Here is a 22433-nt window from a genome sequence, read left to right as displayed (position 1 = left end):
CGTGGCTAAAGTCGAGGCATGAGTGAAAATTAAACCCTTCAGTGCAAAGAACGAATCCTCAGCCTCACTATTTAAAGATGAAAAAATAAATCTAGTTTTTGGTTCATTGGATTTTACGGGTTGGTGGCACTTGCCACCGCCTGATTTAAAGGGTACACCCATATCCATCCATCCATCCATCCATCCATCCATCCATCCATCCATCCATCCATCCATCCATCCATCCATCCATCCATCCATTCATCCATTCATCCATCCATCCATCCATCCATCCATCCATCCATCCATCCATCCATCCATCCATCCATCCATCCATCCATCCATCCATCCATCCATCCATCCATCCATCCATCCATCCATCCATCCATCCATCCATCCATCCATCCATCCATCCATCCATCCATCCATCCATCTCTTTCCTAAGTCAACTGTGCGCACAACGGTGTTCGTTCTTCCTAGCACCACTTGGCGAAAGTCAAACTAACGTCTTAATTCATGCAACAGGGAAACAAGCTGCTCTTGTTGAGCCCGGGCGAGATGGCTGTCTATAGAACAGTGAAATGCATCGGAGGACACGCTGTCCGAGGCAAGGCGAGGAAGCAACGCGTTCAGCTCCATATTCAGCTTGGTGTCGAAAAAATCGGCAGGCGCGATTGTACCTTCATCGATAGGCTGAATGTGGCCGAGCGTCTCGTCGTGGCGCAAACTGAGGGGGCATGAGTTGAGATTGGAAATAAATATTCTGGTAGTGTCTTGACAAAGTGCAAGAACGACGAATGGCAGCGATGTGTGGTGGCGGCTACCGAAGATGTCAGATGGCATAAATAAGACGGTAGCGTCCAAAAGTAAAGCACAGTAGACAGGAACAAACTGGGCGCTGAAAGGAGGAAGGTCAATGTCCGACGTGACGACAAGGTAAGCCACAATAGATACAGCCGCATCAACAGAAGGCGCATCATGAAACGGTAAAGCCTGTTTCACATGCGAGCAATTTTTCCCCAAGAGCTGAGTGGCAGCCTGCGCGCAAAGGCAAAACAGGTTTCTACCGCGAAGACTGGTCGCTTTAGTGAAATTCGCCAGAGTTGGAAAAATTCGCTCATGGCAGAAGTGGCAGAGCGACCAGTAACATCGTTTGACACGTGATGCCAGGGGCAGAGCCAGAGGAGTGAACGCGCGTGCTGCGGGGATTTTGCTCCATAGAACAAGTCGCTTCGAATGAGTAGCAGATGACATCCGTCCTCTCGCCAGCTCACAAATGTCTCGCACTGCTTTCAACAAGTTGCTGATTCCAGAAGTTGTGAAACAACCTTTTCTTTGAGACGTAAAGATGGGGGATTTCCGCAAAAAGCCTAAGAAGAGCATTCTTTGGGAAGGAATCGCTGAAGTCGCATACTTTCATAAAGTAAACGTCGTCACTTGAACTAGCCATGTTCACTGTTGAAGTCAAAGTGCAGCTGTTTTCCTTTCGTTGCTCTCGACGATGCTTTCACCAAAGTCACAAACGCGTGCGGTGCCATTTTGATTTCACATGTATTACTACGGCTTTTTTGTTTTTCTTTTTTTGAGTTTCATAGAAAGTTACTTCCACGTAGAGGAGCTGCATGGCAAGCCGTATTTCTATGTCACAGCCATTGTTGCTGGTTTAAGAAATGATGACATTTGGTGAGGTGGTGCATAGATGAAAGGCTTCACACGAACGAGAGATTAAGGAAGGGTGCTACGCTAGTCGATTTGAGAAGTAGCATTCCACACAGGTGGCTGAAAAGGAATTTCGTGATGTGAATCAACAAAGAAGGGGCGCGAAGTTTGCTGTCATGATTCGGGGAAATAAGGCACTCATCAGGGGTCCTAATTTTTGTTCTCCCCTTCAACAACACCTCGATTTCTCGTTAAAACCCAGGTTGACTTATCCGCATCCTCCACAACGCTTTTCTCGCAAGGAACAATTGCACCGCACAGCGCTCAAGTTTGCAGGCTGTCGACAGGTCCTGCCAAACTGGCCAGCTGCTCTCCATGACACTCAGTGCAGGAGTGCGCGGCTGGCTAGGCGAAAATAGATGTTCGGTCGCGAACGCAACATACACCGCGTAGATAATGAAGAAAAGCTGTTGATTTCAGGCACCAGTGCAGCAACATATGCCTAGGGGCATGCACCTAAATACACAGTCGAAGGCTACCATTTGAATGTCACGATGTGCCGACTGCAAAGGTGTGTTGTGTGAAACGATGTGATACTCCGGCTTTTCTGCTCAACACCACAGCATTTATGGACAAAAATTCAAGCTAAATCAAGAATTGCTGCGTAGTCTCTTACCTGCGCCACGCACAAGTGTATATACAGCAGCCAAAGAACCGGTACAACGAGCGTATCACGTACACCAAGCTACCTGCCGTTGGTGAAACTCTTCCTGGGGTGCTTTACTGAATCATTGAAAAATCTAAGAGGCTTACTGTTTAGGTTTGAAGCATACAAATTCGAGCGCCAGAAGAGATGTTGACTATTCAGAAAATCACAATGAAGGGTGTGTTCGCATGAGCGGAAGGGTGAGCACAAACACTGCTGTAGCTTACCACTGAGAGTTTTGATAAAAACTCTTATTTTGACTCGAGCGAACAGATACAAAACTTTAGGCATGAATTTTGTGAGTCGTGTGTTCTGGCCGATAGAAACGTCGTTCCGCGTCGCTAAGTTAAATTGCTGAAAGCAAGAGTAATGAATCGGAGAAACATGAAAAGAGCTGCGCAAAACACGCTCGCAGTTTTAGGCATTCACCTAGGTGGAACACAGCTGTCTAATAAAACCATACCAGCAAACTCTTTCCTTTCCTTCTACATGGTGAGTTATATGAGCACGGAACAAGAATCATACGTTGAGAAGCCAGGACAAAACAATAAGCAACTGTAAACGTTGCTTATTTGTTGTAACATTCATGTTACACTTAGTTCAATCAGTGCACAGACGCGTGAAAGTCGAGCGGCTATGGATGATGAACCTCGCAGCACAGGGGTGCCAAAGGAAAGACACTTGGAGGAGAGCGCGGCTTTTAGATACCACTGAAAGCAGCGGTTGACTGGCGCCTTCCGCGGACAACACTGCCTGCCGGAGGGGCGGGCGTCGCGCTACAGCAGCGGTAGCAGCGGCGCATGTGAAACGAACGCGCGTCCGCGCGTCCTCCCACCGCTCATCGCCGCGACCGCCACCGCTCGGTCACTCCCATGTGAAACAGGCTTAACAGCTCCACTTCGACCCGAGCGCAGTCTACGACGGCGTGATGACGTGATAAAAAATGCCATCCTAGGATGACATCGGGGATGAAGCCAACACATGAAATTCAATGGTGTACAACACGTCTCGAATTACTACTTTTGCAGTAAACGCCGCGATGAGCTCAATTTGCTGGGTGGTCGCAGTGCTAAGAGAAACCACGGGAAAAAGCAACGTCACTTTACGAAGAAAGCGCAGATTCTTTTACTTATCAAAGATATCGCGGCACCAGTATCGATGAGTGCAAGTGCTCGTACACCTTCGACAATTACATTGATCAGATTGGCGGGAGACAGGCCAGGGCTTAAATGATTAGACAATGATGCAGCTCGTGCTTCCGGAGCTGCGGCAGTTAGTTTTCCGTCTCAATGAAGGTCGGTTGTCGACGCATATGCGATACAGAACGATGACTTGTTGAAGGAGAAGGCAAGTGGGAAGTAGAACGTCGAAAAGTCGAGGTTCGGGTGCCGGAAGCAGCTTGCGCGTCACGTTCGTTAACATAGGTGGCACGTGAGGTGCGTGGTATGGAGGCCGAAACAAGTAGTCAGGGCATCTTGGTGCGTTAACTACGAAGCGCCGTTAACTGCGAAGGCCACGTGCAACGTGGCCTGAAATTCTGCAAAAGTAACATATGGGCCGGTTGCCAGCAGTACGCCAAGTTTTCCGGCGTGCTGTTATCTAGCTGGAAACGGCGCGGTAGGCGGTCGCACAGGTTGTGGCGTATACAATGGCAGACGAGACGAAGGCATTGCCGCGACGGCCGGATAAGTCAGTGGCGCGGCAACAGGTGTTGGTGGAGAGGCAGACGTAGGTAATGGCAACGCCTCAGAGACCTGCTCCTGAACAGCCTGTCTCATGGTCGGCGTTAGGTGGTTCGTTGGTACTTCGGTGGTCGGCAGATACGAGAGACACGAAAGCTGTCGTGCGACCTCTTCACGTACATATTCATTTATCTGCTCCAGCAGGGTGCTGTCACCACCGATGGCCAGGGCAGCGAGAGAGTCGTCTGCTGTCGTCGACTTCCGAGCTGATGCACGTTGTTTTTGAATCTCTTCCAAGCTCTGGCACAAGGTCACAAGTTCGGATACGGTACTTGGGCCCTTCACCGGCATCATTTGAAAGGCATCATCGTTTATGCCTTTCAAGATACGCCTGATCTTGTCTTGGTCGGTCATTTTGAGGGTTAAAGCACCGGCATAAATCGATAACATCTTCAATATAGCCTGTGAAGCTTTCACTTTGCCTTTGTGCACGTCCGTTTAGGCGCTGTTCAGCACGCAGCTTGCGCACTGCGGGGTGATCAAACACAGCTGCAAGGATTGTCTTGAAAGCGGCCCTAGTGGTACATTCAGCTAGATGATTTGTGAAACACTGGCAGGCGACATCTTTGAGATAAAATGGAACATATTCCAAGGGCTCGTCCCACTTGTTGGCGGTGCTCACCTTTTCAAGCAGATGCAACCACTCTTCCACATCTCGGTCCTCAGTGCCGCTGAACAAGGGGGGATCCCGTTGGCACAGGGTGGTAGGCATGATGACCAGTTGAGATTGAGCCGTGCTTTGCTAGGTGCGCCTTGCTCGGTCGACTGATCAGGCATTGCTGATGCAGGGGGCAGCTTCCGGCTTTAAAGTTCCAGATTTGCGCTACCAGCACACTTGCACCACTTTTCTAGGGAGTTTAATAAAGACGCCAGTTAGAAGGCAGACAGCCGGTACGCTCACAAATACAGTCCAGCGTCTACAGCTCATGCACAAGCCCGCGCTTCACATCAGAGATGATCCCACTGGTCATTGCCTTGCGAATTTTCCACTACGCGAGCAATAAGAAAGGCGCTTTACCTCGCAAAGTACACTGCTATTTGTCGGAAGGAAGTTTTTTTTTTTCACCGATGTTGTGCAGCCACTGCTGCTTGTGCAAGGCTTGAGTTTACTTTGGGATATCATAAAAAGTGCGTAACGATTTTCACTGTGGTTGTTGCAGTCATAGGTGCAACCGCATGGCTTAGAGCCCGCACAAAGTACATAAACAAAGCGCGCACTACGTCTTTACGCAGAGCATCGGCAAAACATGACGCGAGTGAAAGAAAAAGAAAACACAAGCAAAGTGCAAGATACACGCATCTTTAAGGGCACCCGTGAAGGAGATCAATCATCGCGCAGAAAAAGTGTCGGAAACCGGGAGGATGTGAAGGGGTCGAGAAGATAGAGAGGAGGTCGAGTGCGTGGCGGCGAGTACAGTGAATGGCGGTAATTTCACAAAATCAAGGGGCTTTAGTTAAGCCCAGCGGCCACAGGCAATACCCGGTGCTCAACACTGGTGTTGTCACCTAGAGGCCGTCTGCAGAGGCTTGCTTCAAAGGGGGTTGGCTAAAGGAACGTCGGCACTTGCTGTGAGCAGCGGCAGCATCCCAAGTAGCCTCCCTCGAAGCTTGTGAAGGTATTCGTCTTCTTCTCAGGATGCCTGCGTCACATGTTGCCGAATCCCTTTCCTGCCGATTCCGTCACCAGTGCGTTTGCTGGTGATGCAACTTTCTCTTGCAAAGCCCACGTCGACTATGCCAGCTCATCGCTGCTCGCGCACTAATCACACCTAGGGTCACGCGCCTTTATCTTTCCCGGCCACTTCATCGCTCGTGCACCTTTTTTTCTCTCCTTCGTCATCCTTTTTTCAAATTTGTCTTCAAATATAACAGGTGTTATTCAAATCAAACATGCGTCCCTTCATCGTCCTCATCTTCTTATTTTGTCGAATATTCATGACATAGGTCCCTTAAAAAAGTTTATTTTTTTAAAAACTGCTACCTCTTTCTCTTGATCTTGTAGTTGCATTCGCTTGCCAAGTGTTCACTTTAAAACAACTCCCACGTCACAGTGGTCACCAAAAAGCACTTTTCCAAACACGTCATGTAATACTGCACTGCACTGTTAGGCATGTTCACTGCATTATCGTCCGTAAAACTTTTCGCAACACTCAAAACTTTAACTATACATAAGTGCAGCACTCCCAGTTCATATTGTTGCATAATTCGTAGTGTAAGAAATTCGGCTTTAAAGAAAGTCATCTATCGACACATTTTGAACACATTCCACAAGACAATTTTTTTGTCATGTAGGCAATCACGAAATTGAGACAACATGTTTAAATTTGTGCTTTTTCACGTTCTGCATCTTTTTCAGTTTTTTCGTACGTCTACTCTCGCCCCACGGTTCTAGACGCTCGACACAGCTGATGCCTCTGTTTCTTTTACTCCGACGCCTCTTCGAATTAGCTGTCGTATGTAACGCCTTAACTCTCGCTGCATCGGCCTTTTGCCCCACTAGTTTTCTGGCCCGATTATCAAGGCATAGCTTTAGCAATATCGGAATGGTTTTCTTCCATCTCACGTCTGCGTAGCGTTGCACCGCTCTGCTGGTGCCCATGACTGGTTCCCTGGTGCCCATGACTGGTTCTCTCTCCGTCTACAGCTCTCTAATTTTCTCTTACTTTCTTGCGTTTGTCAACGCACGTGTGAAACATCTCATTCTTTTTTGCACCCTCTGGAATAATCATTCGTGAATACTTCGAACTTTCTCTGTCAATATGTCTGCCCAACCACAAAAATCGGCTTACTGCCTCTTTGCTCCTTGCTTTGATGTTTTCGCTTCTCCAATGCACCATTATATTGCATCCACGTCCTCTACTCCAACCATCGCGTCACTGCAATTGTATGCGGCATCTAATCTCTTTTCCTGCCACTATTAGGCTTGGCAACACCGCAAACATGGTCACGGCAACTCCCCTGCGACATCTTTTTGTAGTGCAGGCGCTGTTATGGTCTCGCGCTATGCCATGCGACGACGTGCGACCAGGTTACCCGCCGGAGGCCTTCCTGCTCCCGGTATGAATGCGCACTGCACGTAGCCCAACCTCGCCTGCTCAACCACATCAACAACGAACACAGGATACCTCAAGTTTTCCACATCAGCACCCACTGCCTGAGCCAATGCACTGGACATCCCCACCAGCTCACGTGACCACAACAACTGCTGATATCCGGATTACGTCCTCCTCGCCACCGGAACGCATATATTCATTCAGGACCTGCGCGGCCCCCATTGGGCTTGGGTACACCGAAACCATGGTCACGGCAACTCACCTGCGACACCTTTTTGTATTGCAGGTAAAAAAAATCAATATTCATTATATACACGTCGCACTCGTTATGAGGCGCTCCTGGTGTTGCCAAGCCCAAAGTACTGTTTCGAAATTGCAGTTGAGTGTGCACATGTCATCAAAGAGATAATAGCGCTGCCAGGTGACATTGAACTGAACCCAGCTCCTTACACTCGTTCCGGTGAGACGCAAGTACCTGGTGCCTTACTCCTGGTTCTTAAAAGACTCCAGTCTGGCTAAGCTTCCATGCTGCAAGATCTAAAATCCATTCAGCAGAATCTATCCCAGAACAACAGTGCTAATAGAGATAGAGAGAGAGAGAGAGAAACTTTATTTGTGCATACCGCGGAGCATTCCAAATGGTCGGGCCCCTACTCCAGGGCTCCGCTGACCCTAGCCATCATCTCTACTCGTTGGACCAGCCAGCGCTGATCAACAATGGCCGAGCTGGACAGCAGCACCTCCCATTGTTCCTCTGTGTTGTTCATGTACTTCCAAAGTACATATAATAAAATTGGAATGATACAGAGAAGATTAGCATGGCCCCTGCGCAAGGATGGCACGCGCTATTAGAGAGATCAATAAAAGGCTCACTATAACAAAATGTGATTGCGAATCGATAATAAGTATAGAAGAGCAAATCGACGATATTCGGTTACTTTCTGATAAAAATGCAAAAGATATAGCGACAATCAGTGTGAGATAAGACGACTCGGGGGACCGAGCGTGCCGTTCTTACTTCGTATTTTCAGGTTTTCCGGATCGCCAGCGTGAAACATGGGCAGAATCTGAGGTTTCAGTGCTGCGATTCTGCAGAAAAGAACTAAACACCACTATTGAACATATGTAAATCGAGATAGCCCATAGACTCGGGAAACACAAATTATACAAAAGCCGCCCAATCATTGTTAGATTTGCTCATTTGACGAAAGATGAAATTCTGTCATGCGCCTCTAAACTGAAGGGTTCCAATTACCGAATATCTGAAGATACTCTCCCAACACACTACAAGCAAGGAAACATCTTGCTGAATTCGGAAGAGCCCAACGGCAATCGTACAGACTTCGACATGACAAGTTAATCGTTGGTAGCAATACTTACAGGTACAAGCACAACGCTCAAAAGGTTGTACAGCGCCCTTTAAACGCTTAAGCCCCAGCCATGCCACTTCACGAAGAAAGTCTTTTTTCGTTCCTAAATACCAACATAAGAAGCATCCTTCGTAAAGCCGACACTCTTCAAAGCCCAATTATTATAACGGAATTCGATTTGTTCGTGATTAAAGAGACATGGGTTAACCCTTCTATTACCGACACTGAGTTGGTACAGCTTTTTCCAGATTTAAATGTGTTTCGACGAGATCGCACAATTAAACGGGGTGGTGGCGTACTAATATGTAGCCATAAAGATCTTCAGTGTAGTTAAAATAAGACATCATCGTGCTTAGAAATCATGCTTGTTCTTTGCAATGCTTGACATCCTCCCACAATAATCGGTGTTTGCTGTCGTCCCCCTGGTAGTGACCTCCTTTTTGTATCGGAATTCCACGGGGCTATTCACTTCTTAACTGAATCTTATCGAAATTTCCTGATACTGCTTTTCGGCGACTTCAATTTTCCAGCAATACCTTGTACTAACCTAGCATGTGTGGCTTCCAAAAACAGTATAGAGAGCGATTTCGTCGATTCATATCTAACGTTTGGACAAGCGCAACTAGTCAATGAACCTACGCGCGGCAGTGATAACTTCCTTCATATTCTTGACCTTGTTATAAATCGTCCCGCCGCGATTGTCTAGTGGCTAAGGTACTTGGCTGCTGACCCGAAGGTCGCAGGATCGGATCCCAGCTGTGACGGCTGCATTTCCGATGGAGACGGAGATGTTATCGGCCCGTGTGCTCAGATTTAAATGCACGTCAAAGACCCCAGGTGGTCAAAATTTCCGAAGCCCTCCAATACGGCGTCTCTCATAATCTAGTGGTGGTTCTGGGACGTTAAACCCCACATATCTAACTACCTTGTTCTCACTTCTGAGCCTGAAAGAGTGTCCCAGATGACGTTTCTATCAGGACTCAGTGAGCACTTAGTAATCCATGCGTCTTATTCTTGTGAACTACACCATTAAACAAAAACAACGTAAATATACCGCTGTATGGTAAAGGCATTTATTATGCTATAAACTCAGACCTCGAGCCATTCGCTGCTTTCTTTTTTATCGACCTTTCAAAGCGCTTGGTCGAAGCTAAGTGACTGCTATTCAGAAACAAAATGTTAGATCTATTCACCAAGCATGTGCCCACGATTACCGTAACCGAAAAAAAAGTCATCCCCGTGGTTTAACATCACATTGAAACGCCTAAATAAAAAAAAAGAAACGACTCTTTTGATCGGCAAAGCGGTCCAATAGCGCATTTGCGTGGAACAGGTACTACTATGCCGAAAAATAATTCGATAAACTTGCTAACAAAGAAAAACTTTGATTTTTTCACAAACATTACCAGCTATGTTAAGCAACAATGCCAAAAAATCTGGAACACAATTAACCCCAGTACCTTCCAACCATTAGTACTGCACAACAAACAAAACCATCCGAATTCCCGATAACGAGGCCACCGGACAACTTAACAGCTTTTTTTTCTTCCGTAATTACCAATGAACATGTCGATAACTTGCCTTCATTTCTTAATCTCAACCATAGCGAGATGCCGGACGTCACATTCTGCTCAAACGAGATCGCAAAACTAACCAACTCACTGAAACTCACATCTTCATGCGGCATCGATGGTATCAACGCAAAAATGCTGAAAAACACAAAATCAATTGCTAGTACACTACTCTGTCATATTTTTCAGCAGTCAATATCTTCAGGAGTGGTGCCCGAAGACTGGAGAGTGGGTAAGATTGTTCCAGTGCCCATAATAGGTCCTTATCTCTTTGCAGCAGTTATCGCCACATTTCCCTTACTAGAGTTTGCTGGAAAATAGTGGAGCATGTGATTTACTCTACCATCGTCAAGTACTTAGTCAGCAATAACTATTTTCATTCCAGTCAACACGGTTTTCGCTCAGGATTTTCTTGTGACACACAACTAGCTTTATTTTCTCCTGATATCAGTTCCAGCCGCGACATAAACATACCTGTTGACGCACGCTTCTTAAACTCTGAATTGGAGCCGGCACGCTTGCCGACATGAAGCTCAAAACACTTCTGCTCTTGCAGGTTTTTGCGGTCTTTTGGACGGAAACTGCGCATCAGCCGTTCGGCGGGCATACGGTACACGTGTGTTCTGCCATCCCATCTGCGGATACATCACGTAAAGCGTCATCAGCTCGAGCATCTTCATCGCTGGACGAGGAGTGCTGCGATCCTTGTTGGGCCGCTTGCGTGAGCGATTACGACGGCGACAGTCGCTGCATGTGTGGAACATCATGTGACCCAGAACTGGCGTATATATTTGCGCGACACCTTGGCTGCGTGGGAATTGGAGCCGGCACGCTTGCCGACATGAAGCTCAAAACACTTCTGCTCTTGCAGGTTTTTGCGGTCTTTTGGACGGAAACTGCGCATCAGCCGTTCGGCGGGCATACGGTACACGTGTGTTCTGCCATCCCATCTGCGGATACATCACGTAAAGCGTCATCAGCTCGAGCATCTTCATCGCTGGACGAGGAGTGCTGCGATCCTTGTTGGGCCGCTTGCGTGAGCGATTACGACGGCGACAGTCGCTGCATGTGTGGAACATCATGTGACCCAGAACTGGCGTATATATTTGCGCGACACCTTGGCTGCGTGGGAATTGGAGCCGGCACGCTTGCCGACATGAAGCTCAAAACACTTCTGCTCTTGCAGGTTTTTGCGGTCTTTTGGACGGAAACTGCGCATCAGCCGTTCGGCGGGCATACGGTACACGTGTGTTCTGCCATCCCATCTGCGGATACATCACGTAAAGCGTCATCAGCTCGAGCATCTTCATCGCTGGACGAGGAGTGCTGCGATCCTTGTTGGGCCGCTTGCGTGAGCGATTACGACGGCGACAGTCGCTGCATGTGTGGAACATCATGTGACCCAGAACTGGCGTATATATTTGCGCGACACCTTGGCTGCGTGGGAATTGGAGCCGGCACGCTTGCCGACATGAAGCTCAAAACACTTCTGCTCTTGCAGGTTAGTGCTGTTCGTATGCTTGAAATTCCTAAAGCACTTTTAGCGTTGCCGGCTCCTCCCACAAAGGCATGTGTCGCGAGCACCACGGTGCGAGTGTGCACTGGAGTTAATGGGAAGCGTTTTCGCTTTATTGTGAACCGAGTGCTATATGTTGTTCTTCTTCTACTACTTTCTGGAGACATTGAGCTCAATCCTGGGCCTTTCGATAAAGGTGAAATGGATTATTTGAAGAAGTTGCAGGATACTATTATGAGTAAGTTAGAGAATATTGATACTAGGATAACTAACAGTGATACTAACATAGCTGAAATAAAGAGCAAGCTAGAGATGACCGAGGGCCATATAGAAAGCGTCATGAAATTGGTACATGAGCAAGCCACTGTAATAAAGAATCTAACTCATCAGATGCGAATTCTTCAAAAGAAAAATATCGACCTCGAAAACAGAAGCCGTAGAATGAATCTTGTGTTTTACGGGATAGACGATAATGACCAGCATGAAACTTGGGAACAGTCTGAGGCCCTCGTTAAGGGCATCTGCACTGCCCAACTCGGATACGAACTGACATCAGTTCAAAGGGCACATCGCGTAGGTCGTTTTAATGAACGGAAAAAAAGGCCAATTATTGTGAACTTTTCATCTGATAAGGAAAAAGAGGTCGTCCTTAAAAAAGCCAAGAATTTGAAAGGTACACAGTACAGCATTGAGCAGGACTATTCATTCGAAACGCGCACTGTACGAAAGAAGCTTTGGGAATATGGTAAAGCGAAAAGGGCGGATAAGAAAAACCTGGTTAAGCTAAAAGCCGATAAACTGATTATAAACGGCAGAGCATTTACTTGGGATGATGAAAAGGAAGAAGTCGTTGCCTTGTCTAAACGATGACAGGAAAATTGTACCATCTGCGATCATCGTGATTTAATTATTGCAGTAGTGAATTGCCGAAGTGTAATAAACAAAATAGACGAATTCGCTGGCTTGCTTGATACCGTGAAGGCCGATGTCGTGTTCGGTACAGAATCTTGGCTCAACCCATCCATCTCTGATCATGAAGTGTTTCCTAACAATTATACTGCCTACCGTAAAGATAGGCCGAATCATGGGGGTGGTGTTTTCTTGTTAGTTCACTCGTCCCTTTCATCCGCTAATCTTGATATCGGTAATGACGCTGTCGAATCTGTCTGGAGTACTGTTACAGTCAGTAACAATTTTTCTTTTGTAGCTGGGACGTTTTATCGACCGCCCGCCGCGAACTCCAGTATTTTGCAATTATTAGGTGACATCGTTTCACAGGCGTCTGACCGTACGATATTATTAGCGGGCGATTTTAATTTACCCGATCTAAAATGGCGAAGTCACTCATGCGAGGTGCTGCATGCCAGCCGTAATAACCTAGAAATGAAGAACATTGTTGACACTTTTGGGTTGATACAGTACGTTTTAGAACCCACAAGACTTAAGCATACCCTTGATCTTCTCTTTTGTAACTCCCCTAATTTAGTAAGTAACGTTGATATCATTCCAGGCATTAGTGACCATCAGGTTGTAGTAGCAGGCGTTACAACAAAAATTCAAAAAATCACGAAGAGTATCAGAAGAAAGTTGTTCTTTTTTGACAAAGGCGACTATCCGTCAATTTCCGCAAGGCTTCTTGATTATTTGCCTGTATTTGAATGCTTGGTAGAGGAACACAGTGTAGAGTATTTGTGGAACACATTTAAAAATAAGATACTCGAACTCTCAGAGCAGTACATACCAAGTATGGACTCGGCTAAGCTTAAGAAACGTAAAAAACCGTGGGTGACTTACAGTATCCTGAAACTAATTAAGAAACGAAGACGGGTATTCAAAAAATACAAAAAAATGAAAAGTAAAGTTCATTATAAGAAGCTACAGGAGCTAACACGTGAATATAAAGAAGAATCAGTAAATGCAAAGCAGCATTTTTTTAAACGATTGAATGAAAATATGAGTACAAATCCTAAACCTTTCTGGCAATATCTAAAGGGATGTGGGTCTGATCCGGTTGGAATAAATGAACTTATTTTCGATGGACGCACTCTTTCCAATGATACGGACAAAGCCACGTGCCTAAATAATTACTTCCAATCCGTTTTTCTTCCTAAATCTGCATTGAGCTCACCCTTGCCAAGTAGCAGTGTTCCTCTCATGGAACCTCTTGTAATTAGTGTCAGCGGTATTGAGGCCTTGCTCAGGAATCTCGACGACAGTAAAGCTATCGGCCCTGACGGTGTCTCTCCAAGAGTTTTAAAACAGTGCGTTAACCCCATTTCGCTCTACCTTTACCTGATCTTTGAAAAATCACTAAGCACTGGCCAGTTGCCACAAGACTGGAAAGTGGCAAATGTAGTCCCGATCCACAAAGGAGGTCCTAAAAAAGACGTCACGAATTACAGACCTATTTCGCTTACCTCGATATCATGTAAAATCATTGAACATGTAATATATAAGGCTCTAATGAAGCATTTATTAGATTACGATTTGTTAACAAAGACTCAACACGGTTTTCGTAAGGGCTTTTCCTGTACGACCCAGCTTCTCGAGTTCTACAACGATCTAGTATCCGAAATTGATCTAGGTGGGCAAACAGACTGCATCTTTTTAGATTTCAGTAAGGCTTTCGACACTGTTTCGCATCCTCTGCTCCTCGAAAAATTACGAATATTTAATATAGATGAGAGAATTTTTAATTGGATAGAGAATTACCTGTCACAACGCCGCCAATGTGTTGTCCTGAATGGTACAAAGTCGGAATTTCTAGAGGTCACTTCGGGCGTCCCCCAGGGATCTGAATTGGGGCCTCTGCTATTCATAATTTTTATAAATGACATTAACAAAGATATAAGCTCAAGTATACGGCTCTTTGCTGATGATTGCGTAGTCTACAGAAAAATTCAGAAAGAACATGATGTCCTTGAATTGCAGACTGATCTTGCACGTATTCATCAATGGTGCCTTAAGTGGCAAATGAAGTTAAACACAAATAAGTGCGTTCATGTGTGTTTTACAAAGAAGAAAAAAATATTTGATGCAAATTTTTGTCTAGGAGGAAATAAATTAGATAAAAAATACTCGTACAAATATTTGGGTGTATTGCTGTCGCATGATTGTTCCTGGAATGCACATGTGGATTATGTGGTTTCCAAAGCCGCGATAGCGTTGAATTATATTCAAAGGAATTTGAGATGTGCAGATCCTAACCTTAGAAGCACGGCCTACCTCACTTGTATTCGTCCAATCTTGGAGTATGCCTGTACTCTTTGGGACCCAACACAAACAGGTTTGATAAATAAATTAGAAAAAATACAAAACAGAGCAGCCAGGTTTGTTTTGGGTCGGTACGGACAAAAGCAGAGTTGTACCGAAATGAAAAAGGAGTTAAACTGGGAGTTACTGTCGTCCCGTCGCAAAAAATTGCGTTTGAAGCTTTTATACCAGATATTTCATAAAAAAACGGGACTAGACAGCGACACTTACTTAAAAAGACCAGATTACATATCTCAACGTACAGACCACATACACAAAATAAAGCCGTGCCGGGCCAGGACGAACCTGTATTCAAACTCGTTTTTTGTTAAAACTATTAACGAATGGAATTGTTTGACATCTAAGCAAGTGTGCAGTGTTAATGAAGATGTATTTTTTTCAACTTTGTAACCCCCCTGCTGTAACGCCTCTGGCAAAGCGGGGATATGTATGAATAAAGAATAAAGAATAAAAAGCATTTGACAAAGTCCCGCATCAACGGCTACTTCTAAAGCTTCCTCGTCTTAACATTAATACAAATGTATTTATTTCGATTCGCTGTTTCTTTACGAATCGCCAACAATTTCTGCATGCTAACTCCGTCTCATCTAGCCATTCCTCTGTAATCTCTGGTGTGCCGCAAGGTACAGTGCTTGGACCATTACTTTTTCTCATTTACATCAATGACTTTCCATCAAACGTCTCTTCAAGAATTCGCCTCTTTGCAGACGACTGCGTCGTATACCGTCCTATAGCAAACAGCGCAGACACTGCTACACTTCACAACGACCTCAATCTAATTGTATCCTGAAGTGATAAGTGGTTATTGTCTTTAAACACAAAGAAAACTTCAATGGTATCTTTTCATTGCAGGCCCCATCGCCAGTCAGCAGAAAATGCCAGTCTCACCCGCTGAATCTTACAAATATTTTGGTGGCACATTTTCAAGTAACATTTCCTGGTCAGCCCAAGTGACTAACATAGCCAACTCCGCGAATCGCACTCTGGGTTTTCTACGTAGACACTTAAGACTTGCGCCCCCTCAGTTAAACTAATATCGTATGTAACACTTGTTCGTACAAAATTAGAGTATGCATGTTCTGTGTAGGATCCCCACCAATCTCATTTATCCAACATTCTCGAATCGATTCAAAACCATGCTGCGCATTTTATCTACTCTGAATATACCTGCAATTCAGGAGTTTCCAAACTTGAAACTCGTGCTCACCTTTCTAATCTAGAATTACGACGTCACATATCTCGACTACGTCTTTTTCACAAATTTTCTAATGCCCCTATTGATGTTCCAGTTATACTGCCAGTCCATCGCTCATCAAGCCGCACAAACCACTCAAGCGCAGTGAATCTTCCACCAGCCCAAAGCACTGCAGATCTTCGCTTCTTTTTTGTGACAACCGCATGGGACTGCAACTATCTGCCTGCAACTACTGTGTACCGCTCAGACCCGCATCAATTCAAGATTGCCCTCGAATCACTTTTTTTATTCTGTAATTATTAGCCATCCATCATGTAATACCCCAGCTGGGGCCTTTGGGGTATTGAAAATAAATAAATAAATAAATAAATAAATAAATATGACCTGTCTCGCTGGCATTCAACTCCTGCTCGCTAACCTTACAATCAACTGAAACATAACAGAGAACACCACACAAACTAATTTCTGTTGATAACTCCTCTGTGTCCGTTTATAAATTCAGTCTACCTGTGGCTTGTGCCAATCGCCTTGCCGCTGTAGGGACTGCTTTTTATTAACGCATATTTCTCGCACTTCAGCCGTTACTATGTGAAGCTCGGCTTGTTTCTGCTACAACTCTCAATGACGACATTCTCTTTCTTTGTGAACGCGTGCACTGTCTTCTTCGATAAGCGTTAAGCCCTGTTCTTTATTGAACTTCGGTTACCGCATGACCACTAAGATATTGCACCAATCCATCACCGCAAAAGCCGATACTCAAAGACTAGACAGGAATTCAATCCTGACAGGCTCAGCAATTTGTCACGGATTACGGGCTGCAGCTGCAGCGGGCGATGGACTGAGACAAGTCTCCGTTAACAACAAACAACATTTAATGGACCCACACGGAACAATATATACAAAAATGTACAAAACCAATACTAATAACTTCAAATTCAAGCTAGGCCCCACTACGCTAAGACTCCCACCGTGCTACACGCTATACACTGTCCTCGAAAAAGTCAGATATCTCTAGCCTCATAGTCCCGCTCAAGATTGCGCTGATCTACCTTGACTAAGCCGATTCGGGGCTCGTCAATGTCTGGGATTAGTCCCGCTGCGTCCTCTCAGGCTCCTCGATGCTATCGACGAACGTCGCCATTCCTTGCCACTTGCTTGCTCGCTTGATCGTTTCTTTCGTGGCTCTCACCCACTAAAGGAGTTTGGCCGAGAAACCGGTGGTTTATGCAAGTCAATACCTTTACGTTTTTCAGGCTAAGGGAATTGGATTACTTTGTTTTGACTGCGAAATTATTTGGCACAATGTAAAAAAGTGGGGTGAAAGAAGAGAAATATTAGATTGTGTTAAATATCTAAGGTGTAATCGTTATATGAAATTCTTCTGAATGTTTAATCATTACAGTGTAACAGCTAAATAATAAATGGTAGATTGACTAGTAAAAATCAAGAGCTGATCAATGGCTCAGCAAGGTAATCTTCTTGTGTTACATAGGAATTCGCAGAGAGGCCCGCAGATGTTCCTGTCGCTGTGTCTTAATGAAGCGGCCCGAAAAGACAAAATAATAGGGGTAGTAAGTAATATTTCTTCATGTTCATTACAGCTTGCTGCCGACGTGGTCGCCCATCGTCGTCGTCGTCACCTGATGCTGGTGACGTGGCGATGTTTTAATGACTAATCCGAGTGGTCACAGGCGATACCCTGTGCTCAACACTCACGTGGGCACCCGGGGACTGTCACCGGAGGCTTGCTTTGAAGGGGGCTTGCACCAGGAACGTCGACACTTGCTGTGCGTGGCGGTTGCATTCCATGTCGCATCCCTGGAAGCTTGTCGATGGGTCCGTCTTCAACTCGGGATGCCCGCGTCACATGTTGCCGAGTCACTGTCGTGCCCCTTTCCCCCCCCCCCCACCGTCGCCAGTGCGTTTACTGGCGATGCAACCTTCTCTTACAAAGCCCATTTCGACTATGCCAGCTCGTCGCTGCTCACACGCCGATCGCCGCTGGGGTCACGCGCCTCCGTCGGCCCTGGTCACATCACCGCTCATTCCCCTTTTCTTGTGTCGTGTCGCAGAAGCTCGTGCCACCGAAGTTTCGCCGCCTGTGAGCGAAAAATTGTCCGTGAGCGAAAAAGCTCGTTACAGAGATCGCCGTGGGAGTTCGCTACTTTTATTTATTTATTTATTTATTTATTTATTTATAATACCTCAAGGGCCTCAGTCAACGGGTGTTACATGAGGGGGCAGACAGTTCACAAACAGATGATTTGTTCGATGGCTTCTTTGAAATGGGCGATGCTGGAGTGGTGCACGATGTCAGCAGGAATATTGCTATATTCTGTTGATGTTTGTACAAAAAGCAAAGAATGATGGGCAGTGGTATGCGCACGGGGTTGATAAACCACTTTCGAATGGCTGATACGGCATGAATGACGATGGGCTGGAACGATAGCATGGTTTAGGTGCAATGCATGATAAAATGTGTGAAACAAACACAGTCTTGAAATTTTGCGGCGTGAAGCTAAGTTAATCATGTTAGCTTGAGATTTTAGTTCGGTGACGCTGCTAAGATAGGAATAGTCAGAATAAATGAATCTCGCTGCACGATTTTGGATAGCTTCAAGCGTTTTAATAAGAGTTATTCGATGGGGATCCCAGATGACACATGCGTATTCTAGCTTCGGGCGGACTAGTGTTAGATAGTTTAGAAGCTTAACAGAAGGTGCACTAGACGTAAGTTTCTTCGGAGATAGCCAAGCACGCGGTTGGCGTCATTAGTGATGTTCATAATGTGGAATGACCAGGTCATATCTGAAGTTAGAGTGATACCGAGGTATTTACATGAATTAGCTGCTGTTATTTCAGAATCAAATAGGAAGTATTTAATGGAGGAATAGGATTGACGGCGATGGAAGGAAATGACAAGTTTTCTTTATGTTAAGAGACATCAGCCTTTTTTCGCACCATGATTGAATCAAACAAAGATCAGACTGTAGGATGACAGGGTCGTTAGGATTGTGAATATGACGATAAATGATACAGTCGTCTGCGAACAGACGAATGTTAGACGCTAAGTTATTGGGGAGGTCATTAATATAGATTAGGAATAGTAGAGGACCAAGGACCGTGCCTTGAGGTACGCCGGAGGTTACAGCGGACAGTGAGGAGCGATGGTTATTAGCACAAACGAACTGCTTACGGTTTGTCAAGAAGCCACATATCCAATTAAAAACAAGACAATTAAGGTTAAGACGTGAGAACTTCAAAAATAATCTGTTATGAGAAACTTTGTCAAAGGCTTTTTCGAAATCAATGAAAATGACGTCTACAGGTATGTTATTATCCAGGCTAGAACTCAGGCCGTTAACGAACAGGGCGAGTTGAGTGTCACATGAAAGTCCTTTTTGAAAACCGTGTTGGTTAGGGTGAAAGAAATGTACTGAACGTAGAAAAATTACTATGTGGGAATAAATTATGTGTTCCATTAATTCAGAGCATACACTTGTGATGGATATGGGGCGATAATTACTCAATGAAGATGAAAGACCTTTTTTCGGGACAGGAACGATCTTACGAAGCTTCCAGCCTTCCGGCACCACTCCGCATGAAATGGACTGCTGAAATATGTGCGAAAGAATAATCCTTGTTATAGGCTTAGTGTTTTTCAGAATTTTGGAATTGATGCCATCCATTCCCGCGGATGACGTTAGTTTCAATTCATCAATTAGTTTAGCAATACCGTATGAATCGAGTGAAATGCCTGGCATGACAGGATGATCAAGAAATGGGGAGTCTGGAAGGGGGCTGCAAGATTCAGGGGTAAATACGGAAGAGAAGGCAGTATTTAGTACTTGAGGGGTAACATGTTCTGGAATAGGATCGCCGTGTTCATCAAGTAAAGATAACGTTTTTGTGGGGTTGGGGTTGATGGCTCTCCAAAATTGTTTAGGGTTATTTTGTAGCATATTAGGTAATGTAGAAGAGAAAAAAGAACGCTTAGCCTTCGCAGCGAGTGATTCAAATGCCTTTGCTGTTCCGCGGTACTTGTTACAAGCGCTCGCGCTGTTAGACAGTTTAGCCGAGCGATATAATCGCTTTTTCTTATTGTCAAGGCGCTTAAGAGATATGTTCAACCAAGGTGAAGACGCTCGTTCCGTAATTGTAATTTTGGGTAAAAATCTATTGATCGAATCATGGATTTTGCACTTGAACAAAGACCAGTTAGTTTCAAGGGGGCGTTGGAAGAAGTCGTTTAAATACCATTCACAAAATATGGATAGTTCGTTGTTAATGGCGGCATAGTTACCCTTATCGAAGAGTGTGAGGGATTTCTTGGAATGGCTTTTGCCTGGTAGTTGATTAGAAAACGAAGCGTGGAGCACAGCGTGATCAATAATCCCTGGGAGAGGAACTAGGGATGCAAGATTGTAGGGGTGTCACGTGGAAATGAGGTCGAGAATATTTGAAGAGTGCACAGTAGCTCGCGTTGGGAACGAAACAAGTTGAGATAAACCGTATGTTAGGCACGTGTTAACAAAATCGCTTTCCATAGTGTGTTTAGATATCGTGAGCGCGAGGTTGGACCAGATTATTCCTGGGAAGTTAAAGTCACCCATTAGAATAACTGGTATGTTAGGATAAGAGGCATTCAGGAAGTTAAGAACACTGTGGAAATTAGCGATAAATGAAGCATCTGCGTCAAGGGGGTGGTAGCAGGCTCCTATGATAACCGGAGGATATGAATTTCTGCAGCAGACAAACAGTAATTCAAGGCTGGAAGGGATGACCACTGGGGAGCAATTTAATCGACTGTGAGCAGCTATCAGGACGCCACCACCGCGCTTACCATCACGATCTCGCCGAAAAATAGTAAAGCCAGGAAAGCATGGTGCTAATTCGGAATCGCTTATTGAAGGGTTTAGCCACGTTTCAGTTAAGAGAACAAAGTTGCATTCTGTCCTGCAGTTAAGATTAAAGAGCGAGTCGCGTTTCGGCAAGAGGCTTCTAGTGTTAGTGTGTATAATGGACAAAAGTTCAGGGTTTAATTTAGGATTCGCTGAGGTGGGAGGTGGTAGCTATGGGCGGAGGGGGATTACTTTTTCAGAAGAGCGATCGAAAACGTAAATGGTGCCATCAATGGTTAGTTTGTTGTACAGAAGTTTATAGGCCTTGCGAGATGCTTTACCAAATTCAATGAGGTGCTTACGGGCCTTGCGTGTGTTGGGGGAAAGATCTTCGCTAATGCTGTAATTAATAAATTTTAGTTTTTTGGCGTTAGACAGCACTAGTTCTCGATCCTTGAAATGGCAGAACTGGACAATGATGGGTCTATTTTTACTTGGTTGATAACGCCCTATGCGGTGAGCGCGTTCAATGTCTCTAGGTTGGACTGAAACTTCCAGATTGGCAAGACGTAGATCCATGACGCGCTTCTCAGACTGTGCCCAAGTCTCGTCACTGGTATCTTCAAAACCGTAAAAGACAAGGTTGCATCGTCGCTGTCTCTCCTCAGAGTCGCCCATCCTGGCGACAAGGCTAGTGATATCACCACAGTTTTGCTCAGTTAGTGTTTGTAAGCCGTCGACCTTTTCTTTTACCGCGGCTATTACAGAGAAGTTGTCTTCAATTTCAGAAAAGTCTTTTAGTAATTTCTTCAAATTTTTGCTCGTGTTGCAGGAGCGTAGAACGTATGGATTTCATTTCATTAAGGATGGCTGCCTGCCCGGACTGAATAGCGTTGAGGACAGACATAACGTCGTTAGGGGTTTCAGTATTAGAGGACCGAGTTGCAGGGCCAGGGTTTGTCTCGATGTCGCCACATAATAGCAACAGCACTCGCAGGGCACGAATACAGCTAGAAACAACCTCTAAGCAACAGTTTGGGCTCGGCAGCACTAGCGATGCAGCGTGTTTGGTACGCTTCGAAAATAGGGAACAGCAATTTTTTACCTGCACAAAAAGCAGGCGTTGCATTTGAGTGCGGGCCATCGCTGGGGTTCTGCCGAGCCCCCTGAAGAGCGCGCGGCCTTTGGTGAAGCTTTTATCGTAGCGGTGTGACGTGAGTTCTGTTTCCGTGCCTCGCGACCATGAGGGGAAGGGCGGCAGCAGTGACGGAGGCGCAGGCGGGAACATTGAAGGGCATTCGTGCGGTGCGGGTGGCAGGGTATCCACGGCACAATGCAGACGGTGAATCCCGGCTGATGGGTCCAAAGCGTGCAGCGGTAGCTTAGCCTGGGGGGCCGGGCTCTGATGTGCAGCGTGCTGCAGGCCACCGGGGAAAGATTGAAGACGGGCCACGCAGAATATCTCCACAAAAAGCAGGCGTTGCATGTGAGTGCGGGCCATCGCTGGGGTGCTGCCGAGCCCACTGAA

The 22433-nt window shown here is 45.6% G+C and overlaps 1 protein-coding gene and 1 non-coding gene across 5 annotated transcripts in view; both read left to right on the top strand.

Annotated features, from left to right (window-relative positions):
* LOC119167773 (uncharacterized) overlaps positions 1-22433 on the top strand; it is a 933880-nt gene that overhangs the window by 200926 nt on the left and 710521 nt on the right. The window lies entirely within an intron of this gene.
* Positions 7907-8010, top strand: LOC119160240 (U6 spliceosomal RNA). The gene has a single exon (XR_005108311.2). It is a non-coding gene; the product is annotated as a U6 spliceosomal RNA (small nuclear RNA).

The sequence above is a fragment of the Rhipicephalus microplus genome, chromosome 3, assembly GCF_043290135.1.
Source record: "Rhipicephalus microplus isolate Deutch F79 chromosome 3, USDA_Rmic, whole genome shotgun sequence".
Classification (NCBI taxonomy): domain Eukaryota; kingdom Metazoa; phylum Arthropoda; class Arachnida; order Ixodida; family Ixodidae; genus Rhipicephalus; species Rhipicephalus microplus.
The sequence above is the reverse complement of the archived record's forward strand: the minus strand, read 5'-3'. Positions and strand labels throughout refer to the sequence as shown.